At 33.7% G+C, this 15,296-nt stretch overlaps 1 pseudogene; it reads left to right on the forward strand.

Annotated features, from left to right (window-relative positions):
* Positions 1-552: 552 nt before the first annotated feature.
* Positions 553-15,296, forward strand: part of LOC143598603 (putative receptor-like protein kinase At2g23200) — a 41,175-nt pseudogene continuing 26,431 nt past the window's right edge.

A 15,296-nucleotide genomic window follows, 5' to 3' on the forward strand; every position in this document is an offset into this window, starting at 1 on the left:
GAAAAGTTGCCCAATTCTCTTCCATATGCCTGAAACGGTAGTGTGATCACAATCAAGAGAACCACTAACCTTCAAATTACGACCCTTGCTGACTTGACTTCCATTATTAAGTCATTTGAGATGTATGACAAGTTAAGGATGGGTAATCATATCATTTCTCTCAATCAATATGGGATATCTAATGGATCAGGCAAAAGAACATAATTTCTGAATCAAGCACGACCTGCTATTCACAATACCATTTATGCCTTCAAGACTTCGGCTACACCTCAAGCATCATCAAGTTTAAGCTCATTTCAAGATGTAGTTGACAAAGTCGTTTCACAAGCCTTAAGAGCTCATGGGAACAAGAAACATGCAAAACAATAAAGCACACTATGCTCCTTAAACCATTTCAGCCGATGACTCCAATGTGGCACTGTTCCATGCCTTTATGGCAATCCATGAGGAGTTGTTATAAGGAAAGTTGTTTCCTCCTTCCTTTGAGCTAGGAGACCTTCCCGAGATCAACAAAAATGATCTTAAGAAAATTGATATCAAGTACCAACGTCCATGGCTTTTCACCGAGCTTCAAACTTCATGAAAAAGTATGGGAAGAATAGTTTCAGAGATTCTGATGGGAAGAGCATTGGGTTTGAGAAAGACAAGCTGCGTTGTTACAACTGCAATGTATCAGGTCAATTTGATAGGGAATGCACCAATCCTCCAATGGTAGTTAATGACATCAAGATCACCGAGATGTCTGACAATTAGGGTGCCAAGAGACAGGACAATAAGCCCATTCCTAATTACTCCTCAAAGTCAAGATTCCTAAGAATTAGTCAGGGAAATGTGGATCCAAGGGAAACTTCGAGTCGAGCTCAAAGGCCATGATAACAAGAACAGCTGAAGAAACTCAACCAGATTGGGAGGATGACTAATTTGAAGAGCTGAAGAATCTTCTGACCTTTGCTGGAATGGCCTTCAATGATCAAGCAAGCACCTCATCAAGCGTTGCTGCTGAAACACATACACCTACCTATGTCATTCCCGAGATACACAAAATTTTCTCACAAGATTGTATTCATAAAGTTATGCACTATAGAACTCATAATCCTGCCCTTATATATGAAAATTTAAATGTCAGAATGATGACCGTAGGAAAGTTGACAAGATTTATGCCACTAGGATTAAAACTCATAATAACGATATGGCTAAGACTATTGAGAAACTTTTCCAAAATGAAAAACTAGCTGAGCATAACGAAAGGCGTGTTGAGTTAAATGATAAAATTGACCAATTAGAATTAGTTTTAGCTCAGAGGAAAATAGTCGTTGACAAATTTGAATTATCTTCTGATAAGCTTAATGGGGTAATTGGAGCACAAATTGAGGTGAGACAAAAGACTGGAATAGGCTATGAAAATACTGTTGTTCCACCTCCGTTTAATGAGAATTATACTAGCATTACTCACTTTAGTTTCAATACCCCACCTGAGGATGAAATGGTCTATGGTATTGATCATGTGCCAAAACCAAAGACATTTACTCTTGTTGTTCCCAAGACTGTTGATCCAATTATTCCATTAATTAGTCCTAATGGTAGTTCATCTTCTTCGACGGGTCGTGTAGAAGAAAGTGAGTGTGTGGAAACGAACAAGGGTTATGGAGATCAAAAGATTTTAAATTCACTTTTTGATTCAAGTATGAATCTAAAACCCTATGTTGTTAACCTGGTCTATAATAATAATACTTTGAAAAATGTTTTGAACAATCATGTATCTTGTAACAGTGTTGATGTTGGCACTTCTCTTAATGATGTGAATGAAAATGATTTTTCCACTTTTGATAGTGATTGTGAAACTGTTTTGATGAGATTATTTATGTGCAAGAAAATGTGTATGTTGAGACAAACAAACCTAGTTGTTCATCAAGTAATTGTAAAGTAGAGGGAGATAAAGTTATATACGAAAAACCAAGTACCTCAAGTAAATATTAACCACCACATAAAAACAATTTTTATCAATTAACAAGTCAGTTTTAGCATCCTCAACTATACAATCAATTTGATAATAACTACTATGGGAGTCATCAACAAGATTATATCAATTCATTCTACTCAAATGTTTTTGATGATTGGGGTTATAGATCAGATAAGTTGTTTGTTCCTTTCCATGTATCACCTTATTCACCATAACCTATGTATCATAGTTCTGACGAGTTCTAAGTTAAATAGAAGTGTTTTGAATACGAAAAACCAAGTACCTCAAGTAAATATGTACCACCACATAATAACAATTTTTATTACTCAACAAGTCAATTTTATCATTCTCAACTATACAATCAATTTGATAATAACTAATATAGGAGTCATCAACAAGATTATATCAATTCATTCTACTCAAATCTTTTGGATGATCAGGGTTATAGATAAGATAACTTGTTTGTTCCTTTCCAAGCATCACCTTATTCACCATAACCTATGTATCATAGTTCTGATGAGTTCTATAGGGATAACAGAAAGAGACTTTGTTATGTTTGTGGTAACCCAACTCACCTTGCAAGGCATTGCAAGAACTGGCATAAAAGGCAACAAGAAATGAACAGTCAGTTTAATCAATTCCGTTCCAAGGCTACACCAAGCCCAAGAACAAGAAATGATCAATCTGATAGTTCTCCTAGTGAAATGGACGTGAGACCCAAGAATAAGAAAACTAGTAAACCACCTTTTTGGATAACCAAAAAGGAGAGAGCAAAAGAAATTCTAAGATTGAAAAGTCAAGGAATTCAGCAAAAAGAAACAACAAAAAGAATCCAAATATTGAGAAGTATGAGGATTTCGTTTTAAAACCAAGAAGAAGATAGCCAAGAAAATCTTCCAAAACCAGGAAACCTGGGCGTGCATGGATTCTTAAGGACTGTTCTTTTGATTCTGACACGACCCAAAACTTCATAATTGATGACACACCAATAAAAGATGGTAAATCTGTGGTCGACCTTCCCGAGACAACTAAGTCTCGGGAACACATGTCTAATTAATTGTTAAATGTGTGTAGGGTCAGTCAAGAAGGTGTGTCAACAGTATTTGGTACCTAGACAGTGGTTGTACCCGACACGTGACCAGAGACGAGTCCTTGTTGTTCGACGTTAAAACGTTTAATGGTGGGCACGTTTCTTTCGCTGGAGACGTGGGTGGTAACATGACAAAAAGAGGAAGAGTGTCAAATGGGATTTTGACGTTTGATGGCGTCAATTTGGTGGAGCAATTGAATCACAATTTTCTAATTGTCACACATATCTGTGATCGACAGTACTCCACATTATTCACTGAGAATGAAAGCTTGATTCTCAAACCAGATTTCAAAATCCCAGAAGAATGGATTTTGACCCTGAGGCATAATGATGCTTATATACTGGATATGAATAGCTCTTACTCACGTAGGACTGCTTCATGTTTAATATCTAAGGCCTCGAAGAACGACCCATCGCTATGGCATAAACGTCTTGGCCTTGTAAATTTACAAAAGTTAAACAAATTTTTCAAAGGTGAGCATGTGAGGGGATTACCTGTTAAATCTTTCTCTTGCATTGAAATATCTATTTTGTGCTCTAATTGCAAGCAACACAAGACGATTAACTCCATAGATTCCATTCTTCAGTTGTTACATATGGATTTATTTGTACCTATCCATCCATTGAAAATTAGCCGAAAAAACCATTGTCTTGTGATTACTAATGATTATTCTCGTTTCAGCTGGACTTTCATCTCAGGGCACAAGGATGAAACCGCCCAGTTTTTGATGAAGTTCATTACATTCATGGAGAGGCAGTCAGACAAGAAGGTGAAATGTATAATAAGTGACAACGGTATAGAGTTTTGCAACCGAACTGTTGATGACTTCTGCAGTTTAAATGGAATAGACCGTCACTTTAGTGCACCATATACTCCATAACAAAATGTAGTAGCTGAACGTCGTAATTGAACACTGATTGAAGCTTCTAGAACAATGTTTTCTGACTCCAAACTTCCTTTCTTCTTCTGGGGTGAAGCAATCAATGCTGCTTGTTTCATTCAAAACCGTGTGATTGTCAATAAACGCTTGAAGAAGACTCCATATGAAGTATACTACAAGACAAATCCGCAGGTCAACTACTTCAAGACTTTTGGATGTCCATGCACCTTGCTCCGTACTAGTGCTCAGCCTGATCCAAAATTTGCTGAAAAAGCATATGAGTGTCATTTTGTTGGTTATACTGCTAAAAAAACCACTTATCGTGTCTACACTAAGAAGACCAAGCTGATCCTGGAATCATTCAATGTTGACTGGCAATAGCTTAACACCACTGATGCTCACACATGACCCGACTGGTTGTTTGATTATGACTACTTGTTCAAACAGTTTCGTGGCATGTATACTCCACCACCTACAACTACTCAAGCTCCATCTTCTGTACCTGAACCTCTGCTGATGCAATCTATTATCAACAGTTTGTCTAAAGTGAGACTACCTGATGAGCCTTCCAACAGAATAGTACCACATGTTGCACCACCACCTGATCCCCTGCTAGAAAATAATCAAGTCAATAACAATCCTGCTCCTAAGTCTGCTGATTCAACTGAAATGGTTGAAGTCGAAGATGTATCTGACTCTGATTAAGATGACTCCTTTCAATCAGCCGACAATGTGGAACAACCACATATTGAACCCGTGGTAAATCTTCAAGCAGCTCCTAGTGTGGTAGACTCTGTTGCCACAACTCCCTCTCCAGATGAAACTGTTCAAGTTGATGCTGCTACCGAAGAACCTGCTGCTGGTGATTCCGCCAACACCGCATCAACTCCCATCAATACCATTGTTGTTCCATATGGTGAAGATCTCTGGCATGCACAAATTGCTCAAGAACATATTGTGGACCAACCTGACTCAATTCTATCAGCCACTGATGTCCTTGTTAATGCTCCTCGCATTTTACATCCCACACAGAACTTGTCTGTTAATATCCAAGCAGAGCATGTCACCATTTTCGATGATATTCCTCAGTTACCCATTTATCGAAGTCATCCCACAGAGAACATAATTGGTTCTCCATCTGCTGGCATCCAAACAAGAAGCAAATATGCTAACATTAATAGATGTCTTTTTTGCTTGTTTTATTTCACATGTAGAACCGAAGGACTACAAAGTGGCCCTGGAATAAAATCGTGGGTTGAAGCTATGCAAGAAGAGCTGTTGCAGTTCAAGAAGCTTCATGTTTGGAGGCTAGTCAAGATGCCTGAGAACAAGAGACTTATTGGGACGAAGTGGATATTCAGAAACAAGAAAGATGATAAAGGGGTGATTATTAAAAATAAATCAAGATTGGTTGTGCAAGGTTTCTCTCAACGTGAAGATCTTGTCTAGGATGAAACCTATGCACCTGTGGCTAGGCTCGAAGCAACTCGTCCTTTTCTGTCCTATGCGTCATACATGAATTTCAAAGTTTATCAAATGGATGTGAAGACTGCTTTCTTGTATGGAAAAGTAAAAGAAGAGATCCATGTCAAGCAACCGCCAGGTTTTCAGGATCCTGATCGTCCGAACTACATTTACCATTTTGATAAAGCTCCCTATGGCCTTCACCAAGCACCTCGTGCTTGGTATGCTACCTTAGCAGAACATTTGCTAAAGAATGGCTATAGAAGAGGCGTAATCGATCAAACTCTCTTTATCAAGAAGGTGAAGGATGATCAGATTATGGTTCAAGTGTATATTGATGACATTATCTTTGGATCTACATCTGATAAACTGTGTAGAGAGTTTGCCGAGGTTATGCAAAACCGATTTGAGATGAGTTCACTGGAGGAGATGACTTTCTTTCTGGGTCTACAAGTTGAACAAAAGGCAGAAGTGATTTTAATTCATCAAGAAAAGTACGTTCATGAAAATTTCCTGAAATTGGCTTCAAGGATTCCACTCCTTTCCTCACTCCGATTGCTACCAGACCCGTGGTTACCCCAGATCCATCGGGGACTCCAATCGATCAACATATCTATAGATCCATGATCGGCTCTCTGATGTATCTCACTGCCAGTAGGCCGGACATCATGTTTCCTGTCTGTCAGTGTGCTAGATATCAGTGAAATCCAAAAGAATCCCACCTAATTGATGTAAAGCGTATTTTTCGATATCTAAAAGGAAATCCTTGCTTAGGTATTTGGTATCATAAAGACTCCCCTATGGTATTGCATGCTTACACCGATTCTGATTATGGGGGATGCAATCTTGTTCGAAAGTAAACATCGGGTGGATGTCAGTTCCTGGGTGATAGGTTAATCCCTTGGCAATGCAAGAAGAAAGTCACCTTGTCCACGTCCACTGCTGAAGCAGAATACATTGCCGCCTCTGCTTGCTGTTCACAAGTGATATTGATCCAGCATCAACCGCTGGATTACAGTTTGAATTTCTTTAACACCCCCATTAACTGTGATAATGAGGCAGAAGTTTGTATTGTTAAAAACTCGGTCCAACACTCAAAGACAAAACACATTGACATCCAAATGCATTTCATTCGTGATTGTTATAACCGGAAACTTGTCACTACTGAAAGGGTCCACACCGTTTACAACTTGGCGGACCTGTTTACAAAAGCCTTTGATCGTACCCGATTTTTATATCTTGTTGAGTCATTCGGCATGATCTCTTTTGTTCAAAATTAAGTTTTGTAATTAATTTTATTTTCTTTAATATTTATTTTTTTAATTTCTAATTTTTACTTTATTTTAATTTTAAATTTTAATTTACTTTGTTTTTTTTATTTTAATTTTTTAAATTTTATTTTACTTTCATCTTTTTAGTTTGTTTTATTTCTTTATTTTAATTTTATTTTCATTATATCTTTCTTTTTATCTTTGTGTATATAAAATAGTAAATATTTTTCAAATATGTCACAATTTTTTAGGGAGAAAATGAGTTAAGTTTAACTCACCAAAAATATTTTCAATTTCTTTAAGAAAAGCAAAAATGAGTCACTTGACTTACCAAAAAATATTCTATATTTAATTATATTTTATTAAGAAAACCAGAAAAAAGCTTCAAAAAGATATTCACTCATTTAGAAGGAGCTCCTGTTTAGAGGGAGTCGATATTTTATTAAGAAAACCAGAAAAAGCTTCAAAAGGATATTCTCTCGTTTAGAGGGAGTCGGATAATTAAAAATTCTAAATTTAAAATTCTAAAAATGATAAGAAATTGTCTTGAATGATCCTAGCACATGAAAAGAGTAGATCAAAAGCCAGCAAGATCATTGTTTGATGTGTCGATAGTCTTGACAAATGAGTAAATATCATAGTGATATAAACTTAAAATTCCTGCCTATACTAGCGGTTACACTCTCATGAAGCGGTTGCCGACTCCAGTATAAGTTATATCGATGAAGGCAAAAATGCTATTAGTAAGTCATATAGGAGCTCGTTATTGATTTTATCACCAAAAATATATTTCTTGCTTAAGATTCAAATATTCAAGTTATTAAAGCAGAAAATCTGCAAAATGCTCAAAAAGTATTTAAAATTAACAACAAAATGTTGATAATTTATCAAACAAAAGGGGGTATATTATAACCATGTAACGTGGGTCAAATAAGTAAGTACTAAACACTTTATATGAAGGCTTGTAAGTCCATATGGCATGTAAGTCCATGGTTCAACCTTTAATATTGTTTGAAAGAAAATTTGCCAAAAGTTTAAAATAAGCTTAAAATGTTTTGATCAATAATTAGGGGGTCGGAGTCAATTCGGGTTAATACTGATGAGCACAAACTATGCCCGATATATGATGGAGTTTGTAACATGTCGGATTAGACAATGTGATTCCATGTCGAGATCTTTCTCACCAAAAACATATATCTCTTATAATATGTAAATTAATTAACTTCAAAATTAATGTAATTAATATAATATCAATTTCATCTTTACCTCAATTTTATTTTAGTTTGACTTTTAGTTTTTCTTTTGTTTCGTTTACATCTTAAAAATATTTTTAAGCATGTATTAACTTTTAATTTTATTTTTACTTTTATTTTATTTTTTAAATTTTACTTTTATTTTCTTTATGTTTGCTTATTTTTAATCTTTATTTTTAGGTGTCTTTTTAAAGGGTTAATGTTTTTACAACCAAATATACTCGGATAATAGTTGCCCTATGCTACTAGCAATTAAGCTAAAGTAGTTAGGGGAGCGTATGATCATACTTAATAGTTTCATAGAGGCCAATCCGTCTAAAGCAATAAACATATAACATGTAATCATGTAAAGAATATAACACCAAATCAAGCATTTATTTAAGTAACATATACCAAAGAGTTTGTGGTTTGAGAAACAAGTACAAATCATTTGTATTTGAATAAGTATGCAATGTCACCCCCAAAACGTAAGATGGAAAACGGGGGATGAAAAAGTACTCACATGAAATAAATAATTTGGAGGGTTGTTGGAGATAGACCGGGATAATAAGTTCAACGAGTGAGGTCTAGGTTAAAAGGGTTCCGGCTTAGAAGATGGTATTGAAAGACTTTAAAGTAAAATAAAATGACAAGTTAAATAATTAATCAACGTTTGAGGTTTAAAACGTAAATATTTAAGAACTTGAAGTAACGATTTTTTAAAAGTAAGTTTGCTCGAGATCGAGTCTTGGTATTCTATTCATTAGTTTTACTTAATCTATGTTAAGTAACTATGTGGGTATGAATGCAATATTGCAAGACCCTTTGTTATATAGATAACAAAACGGGATTTAACGAGCGTTCGGATTAGTCGGTTCGGTTCTTGAATAATAAGTCAAGTTCGAAGCCGACATTCCAAAGTGATAAATGTTATAATATAAATCAATAAAATTAAAAGTAAACTTAACCAAGTTCGTAGTTCTATTGAGAAGAACCTTAACGTCCGTTAAACGAGTGTTCGGTTTTATCGATCCAAACTTGTTATAAGATCAGGTTGGAGCCGACATGTCGAGTATGTTGAGAAAATAGCTAAAATTGGTTTATAATATATTTTTAAAGAAAACTATGAGTTTCGGTGGCCCAAAACACAACTAGTGTGTCTTATGCATGTGAACTCGGTTTAGTTCGGTCTTGGTTCGGTCCTTGACTCAGTATAAGACCGAGGATGGTTGCCACATACCCAAATACCATTGAACTATTTAAAATGATTTGGAAACTAAAATGGTTAGGAACTAAACAGTAATAATAAGCTTAAACATAATTTAAAGTGTTAACGAAGACATAATAAAGTGTTTAAACAAGAGTTCGATTTTGGTTCGGTCATTGACTCGGAGTGAAACCGAGGATGGTTGCCGCATACCCAATACCATAGAACTTATTAAATAAACTTAGAAATGATAATGTTCAAGTTTTGCAAACAATAAGTCAACAATAAAGCATTTAAACAAAGTTCGGTTTTGGTTCGGTTATCAACTCGGGACGAGGCCGATGCTAGTTACCACATACCCAATACCACAGAACTTATTAAAAAAACTAAGAAATGATAATTTTCAAGTTTTGCAAACAATAAGTCAACAATAAAGCATTTAAACGAAAGTTCGGTTTTGGTTCGGTTATCAACTCGGGGCGAGGCCGAGGCTATTTACACATACCCAATACCATAGAACTTATTAATAAACTTAGAAATGATAATGTTCAAGTTTTGCAAACAATAAGTCAACAATAAAGCATTTAAACGAAAGTTCGATTTTGGTTCGGTTATCAACTTGGGACGAGGCCGAGGCTAGTTACCACATACCCAATACCATGGAACATACAAAAATGAGTTTACAAACTAAAATAAACAGAAACTACACAAGATTAGTAAGCTTAAAGAAATATATATAAACAAGGACTATAATAGTCCTCCATGTAGCCTTGCCTTATAGTATCCCACCGCAACCGACCAATGATCGGAAGAAGTGAAAACCAATGGAAACAAGGGGTATATATTATATATATGTTGCAACATCAAGCTTTAATCATAAGGAGTTAGTATAACTCAAAGGAAACTCTTTTTTGACTCTTGAAAGACAAACAAGTAAGAACTTGAAAGTTGGAGCTTAGAACTTTGTTTGAGAGAGAAAGAAGTGAATGAACAAGTTATAATGAAGGAGATGAGCTTGCTTATATAGGGTAATGGTCAAGGTTTATTTCTATGGTTTATTATCAAGCTAGCATGTGTTTTAATTGGTTAAACAAGTCAAACAATGCAACCAAACAACAAAAAACATTATTGTTGTTGTAGAGCCCCTTAGCGCGGCGCTAAGGTTGTGGAGGGAAAAATACGATCTTTCAACTTTGGCAGTTTTAGTCCCTGAAGTTCGTTTTGAGCGTTTAAGGGGCATTTTAAGGGTTGTAAAAGGTGTTTTGAGATCCGACAACCATAAAACAAATATGTAATAAAAAATTAATCATTTTTATATTATTGAAAGGTTCGGGATACAAAATGGGTAGGTTTTTATAACAAAAAAAATACAAGGGCGATTACAAATCGAATCGGAAAATGACAAATGTCACAGTATCCCAAACTTTTTGGAAATTTCGTCCCGAAATTAAATAAGCTAACGAAAAAAGAAGAAAACTGCGATCGGGTGTCGTTTGAAAAGAGGAAAATGTACTAGAAGTTTATAAGTAAAAAGAATAACATCAATACTTAAATGACCCAAAAAACGCCACAAATGTGAACATAATAAGGACACTTATATATAGGATTTACCAGCGACGTATCCACCAAGTCCTTATTATATCACATTCATATCGTTGTTCGAAATCATGTTTGGTTATGAGTTATTACACACAACTGCACTTGCTATGGCTTCCATACGAGGATTTCGGTAATTAAGTGTGCACCCATAATTATCTAGGTCGTCGTTCGGTCCCCATGGTTCATTTCGTTGTGTGATTTTCAAGAGACGTTTTTAAGGAGAATTTTGCAAATCTTAATTATTCGATTAATTAACTATAGATGATCGTGTAAGCAATAGTAAGGTGTGAATCGAAGTCGGAAGTTATCAAAAGGAATATGGAGGTCTAACATTGAGGGGCTAAATGAGGCATGAAAAAACAAAACATTTGAAAATGAGAATTTGATGAATACAAATTTGAGGTTAAAATAAACATTTGTGAGTATGATTGCGTGAAATGTAATAACATGAGAATGAGGTGAGTTCTATGGGGTGACGTAAGCATGTATCAATCACAAAATCACAATAAAAATTTTAGTTAACTTTGAAAAATCATTGAAAAAATGTAATAAAATGTGAACACGCCTTCTATTGTGAAACCATTTACATAATCATGATTATAGTAACGGTTTCCAATAGCACCAATACTTGCGGACAACCACATATAGGCCGTTGATTGAGTAAATTATATGATGTTGAAAAATGCATAGAATTGTGTTTTGCTTGAAAAACATAATACTCAAACATGAACAACATAGTCATGAAAATATCATTAAAAATGTAAACGAAATTTTTAGCGAAAATGAGGATTTGAAAGTAGTACACAAATTGTTATTGAATAACTTGAATTCGGCCATGAATAATCAAAACACAAAACGAAATCTCATGTGCATAAAATTACCATCGAAACATCTCATCAATTGAAAAGAAAATCGAAATAATAGTGAGACTCGGAGTAATGACGAAATATGTAAATCGCGTATCATATACTCTTTTGAAAATATAAAAATAAAATCGAAGAGGAAATCTCAAGTAAAGTCGTTCTATCGTTTCCAAGAAAATATATATAATAACAAAGCATCGCGGTAACGCGTAGTTAGAGAAACATCTAAATTGCTATCAAACGAAAATCTTGTAAGTTAAAATGTTAAAGGAATTTTGCATACGTAAAGCTGTTGTGATGATAATAAATCATGAAAGAAATGATGCTTGCGATAATAAGAAGTATTAATTCACATCAATCGTTATCGAACAAAATTCATGTTACAAACCTAGTCTATGAAGCATTTATGAATGTGTCCCAAAAAGGATTTGTAAAGCCATGATCATTGAGCTTATGCAAAATAAAGAAAGTAGTAATTTGTTATTGAATAAATCTCGAATTCAACATTCAAGATGATACCTCGTATTTATAAAGTTATTATGGGATTATCACCTAAGGTGACAATATTTATAATCTTGAAAACACGTATATAATTGTTTTAATAATCTTTGAAAACAAATCCTCATAATAGAATTTAGTTGTCATGAAAATATTATATTCTACAAAGATGATTTATAAAATATGAGCATAATACGTAAATCGTTATTCTTGAAAGAGTTTATAATTTAAAAAATGAATATTTGAGCACATGAGATCATTATAAATACACTAGTTGTATATATATAAAAAACATTTAGGAGAAAAATGAAGCTTGCGGGTGTATGGGGAGGTTTAGGCTCCGAATGGTGAATGTTTTGGAAGTTTGTTGAAGAGTGAGTGTGTTTCAGGTATCTTGCGTAGTTGGGTTTTCTTGAGTTGGATTGATGGGGTTTGTTGAGTTTAGATCGTTTGAGTGGTTTAGGCTTAGATGACTTGTGTGAGTAGTGGTTGGGCTATTTGGATGAGGTTTGCTTATTTGAATTCGGGTTAAGTTTATGGGTTGGATAAGTCGACCTTGACTAGTTTGGGTTGAGATTCGGTTTATACATGTATTTTGCAAGGAATGTATGGGTTACTATTTTGATATCAAACTCTATGGTTGGATGGAAACGGTGTGGCGACATGGTTTGTGATTTGACATAGCATGGGTCGATGGATTGAGTCATAGTTGGGTAAACTTTGGTTTGTATATGTTCAAGGCATTTGTGAATGTGTTTGTCGGTGTCTTCGAAGTATCAGGATAGTGAGTTTTATAGGTTTATATAGCGTAAAAGTGTCGGTATTTAGGGCTTTTTGTTGGGTTGATTTTGTACATCTGTTTGAGTTGGTGAGGGTATAACTTTGGTATGTTAGGTTTCGTTCATCTTGAGGAAAGATTTGATTGTGTGGGAAAACTTTTGAAGTGGAAGGATGGTTTGATTTAAGGTGGTAGTTTGAGATGGAACACGGGTGTTTGCAAAATTGTGGTTGCATTTAGAGAAATTTTGACTAATAATAAGTTTTAAATTGAAAATATCATAATTTATAAATAATGATTGAAACATTCATGAAACTTTTGATAATAAAATTACAAGTTAATATTTTTGCGCGAAAATAGAACTTTCGTGAACCACCACGAATTGTTCGCATTTTAGCAAACTCATGTTCGTGAAAAGGTTGTTATAATAGTTAAAGAAAGTTATTTAGGAGGTTCCTACAAATGTTTGGAACGTAAAGTTTTTATAAAAATATTGAGATTCAAGTTTGTGGATCACAACAATTTCTTTGCTAAAAATTTTCCACTACGAGAGTTGTTACGATATGTCGGGTGGCTTAAGTTGTAAAATAATTTACGAGAAAACTTGAAATAAATTAGCCCGCGTAACGTAAATCGTTCTTGAAATGCTTAACATTAAGTAGTAGAAAATATCATGAGAAACTAAGATAATAAGGTTTGTATTTTGAAGTTTATTGTAAAAATAAAAGCCGATTGTCATGAGGAAGCAAAATAATTTTTTTTATAAAGATCAAAATAAAATTTTGCTTACGAGGAAATTAAAATAAGTGAATTGAATGTCGAAATTTTGTTATGAGGTATTAATATGAATGATGAAAGTTGTTTTGGAATAAAAATTTGCGTAATGAAAATTTTTACCATATTCCCTGTTTAATATCGTGTAACGAAAATATTATGGTAAGTTAAAATGACCAGTATTGTGAATCGAGAAATAGAATTAAACGAATTTTTGTCTTTAAAAATAGAAATTTCTATGTGGTTTGGCATGAGGATTTTAAGACAATTACAAGCTATAAATTTGTAAATTTCTTGAAAAAAATCAAGGCAAAACTATCATAAGAAATTTAAACGAGTTGAATCGTATAATGCAAATTTTATTTATGAAAAGTTATAATGAACCAAAAATTTCATAATGAAAGTTGTTATGAGAATAAATTTTTGGTAATGAAAATTCTACCATATGTTTTATATAATATAGTGTAATTAAAATGTCATGAGAATTTAAATAATCAATATTGTGAAATGATAGTTCAAAATAAACGGGATTGTTATAAAAAATAAAATTTTTATGAAATCTTGTATGAGAACTTTAAAGATAATTTAGAATATATATATATATATATATATATATATATATATATATATATATATAACGGGAATTTACTTGAAAAATCAAAGTTAAATTTATCATAAAAAAAAATTTAATATGATGAAATTAATGTGATAGAATTTTGTTTATAAAAATTCTTAATGAACAAAGATAGCATATTAAAAAACATTATGATTAGTTCAAAATATTTTGAACTTACATTGAAGAGATCACAATAAACGAATTTTTTTAATAAAAATCGTGGTGTGAATCAAAACAAAAAAATTTGTGTAGAAACTTTACCATGTGAAATCAAGATATAAAAGAATTATTCGCAATGAAAAATAAAATTTATAAATGAGAACTTGTGGTGATATTTAATATGACAAAATAAAAGGAAAAAATGTTTAAATCCTTGAAATTTGTAAATAATGTCTTAAGATTTATAATGCGGAAAAGTCGTGCATGAATCACCATGACTTGACTTCCCGACGATAAATATTAAATAAAAATGAGATAAAATGTGGAGTCGGACATATGCACGTATCACCGCGTCTTTCATGTTTGCGACTCAAATCACGATAATAACAACCAATAAAATTTGAGATACAACGATATGCTAAAAACACTAGTCCATGTATCACCGTGGCTTTTATGTCTTAACATCAAAATATAAGGAGGCAACCGAACGCTTGCATTCGACAACTTAAAATGGTCGTCTCATATGGACAATCTTTACGGAGATCAAAAACAACGGGATCCAAGTTAAGCTTGTGATCCATAAAACACAATATAAAAACTAATGTTTTTGCGGTAAGGTAAGGATACCTTAGATTATTATGAGAGTGTGTGTAGGTGTGTATTTACGATTTGATGAAATAAGTATATAAATAAATAAGAGTAATAAACAATCGAGTAGGGTAAACACGTATAGGCAACACGTATAAGGATCCTAAAGCATAAACTATACTAGGTCGTTACGTCTAACCACCTATCCTATAGTCATGGCTCTGATACCAATCTATCACACCCGACCAAAGGCGGCGGAACATGCCGGGGTGCAACGGATTGCTCAAGAACACTATGACACTATTAAGTGACAATA

Source organism: Bidens hawaiensis, unplaced genomic scaffold, assembly GCF_021521415.1.
Source record: "Bidens hawaiensis isolate Kalapana, Puna unplaced genomic scaffold, B.hawaiensis_p1.1 tig00000237_1, whole genome shotgun sequence".
Taxonomy (NCBI): domain Eukaryota; kingdom Viridiplantae; phylum Streptophyta; class Magnoliopsida; order Asterales; family Asteraceae; genus Bidens; species Bidens hawaiensis.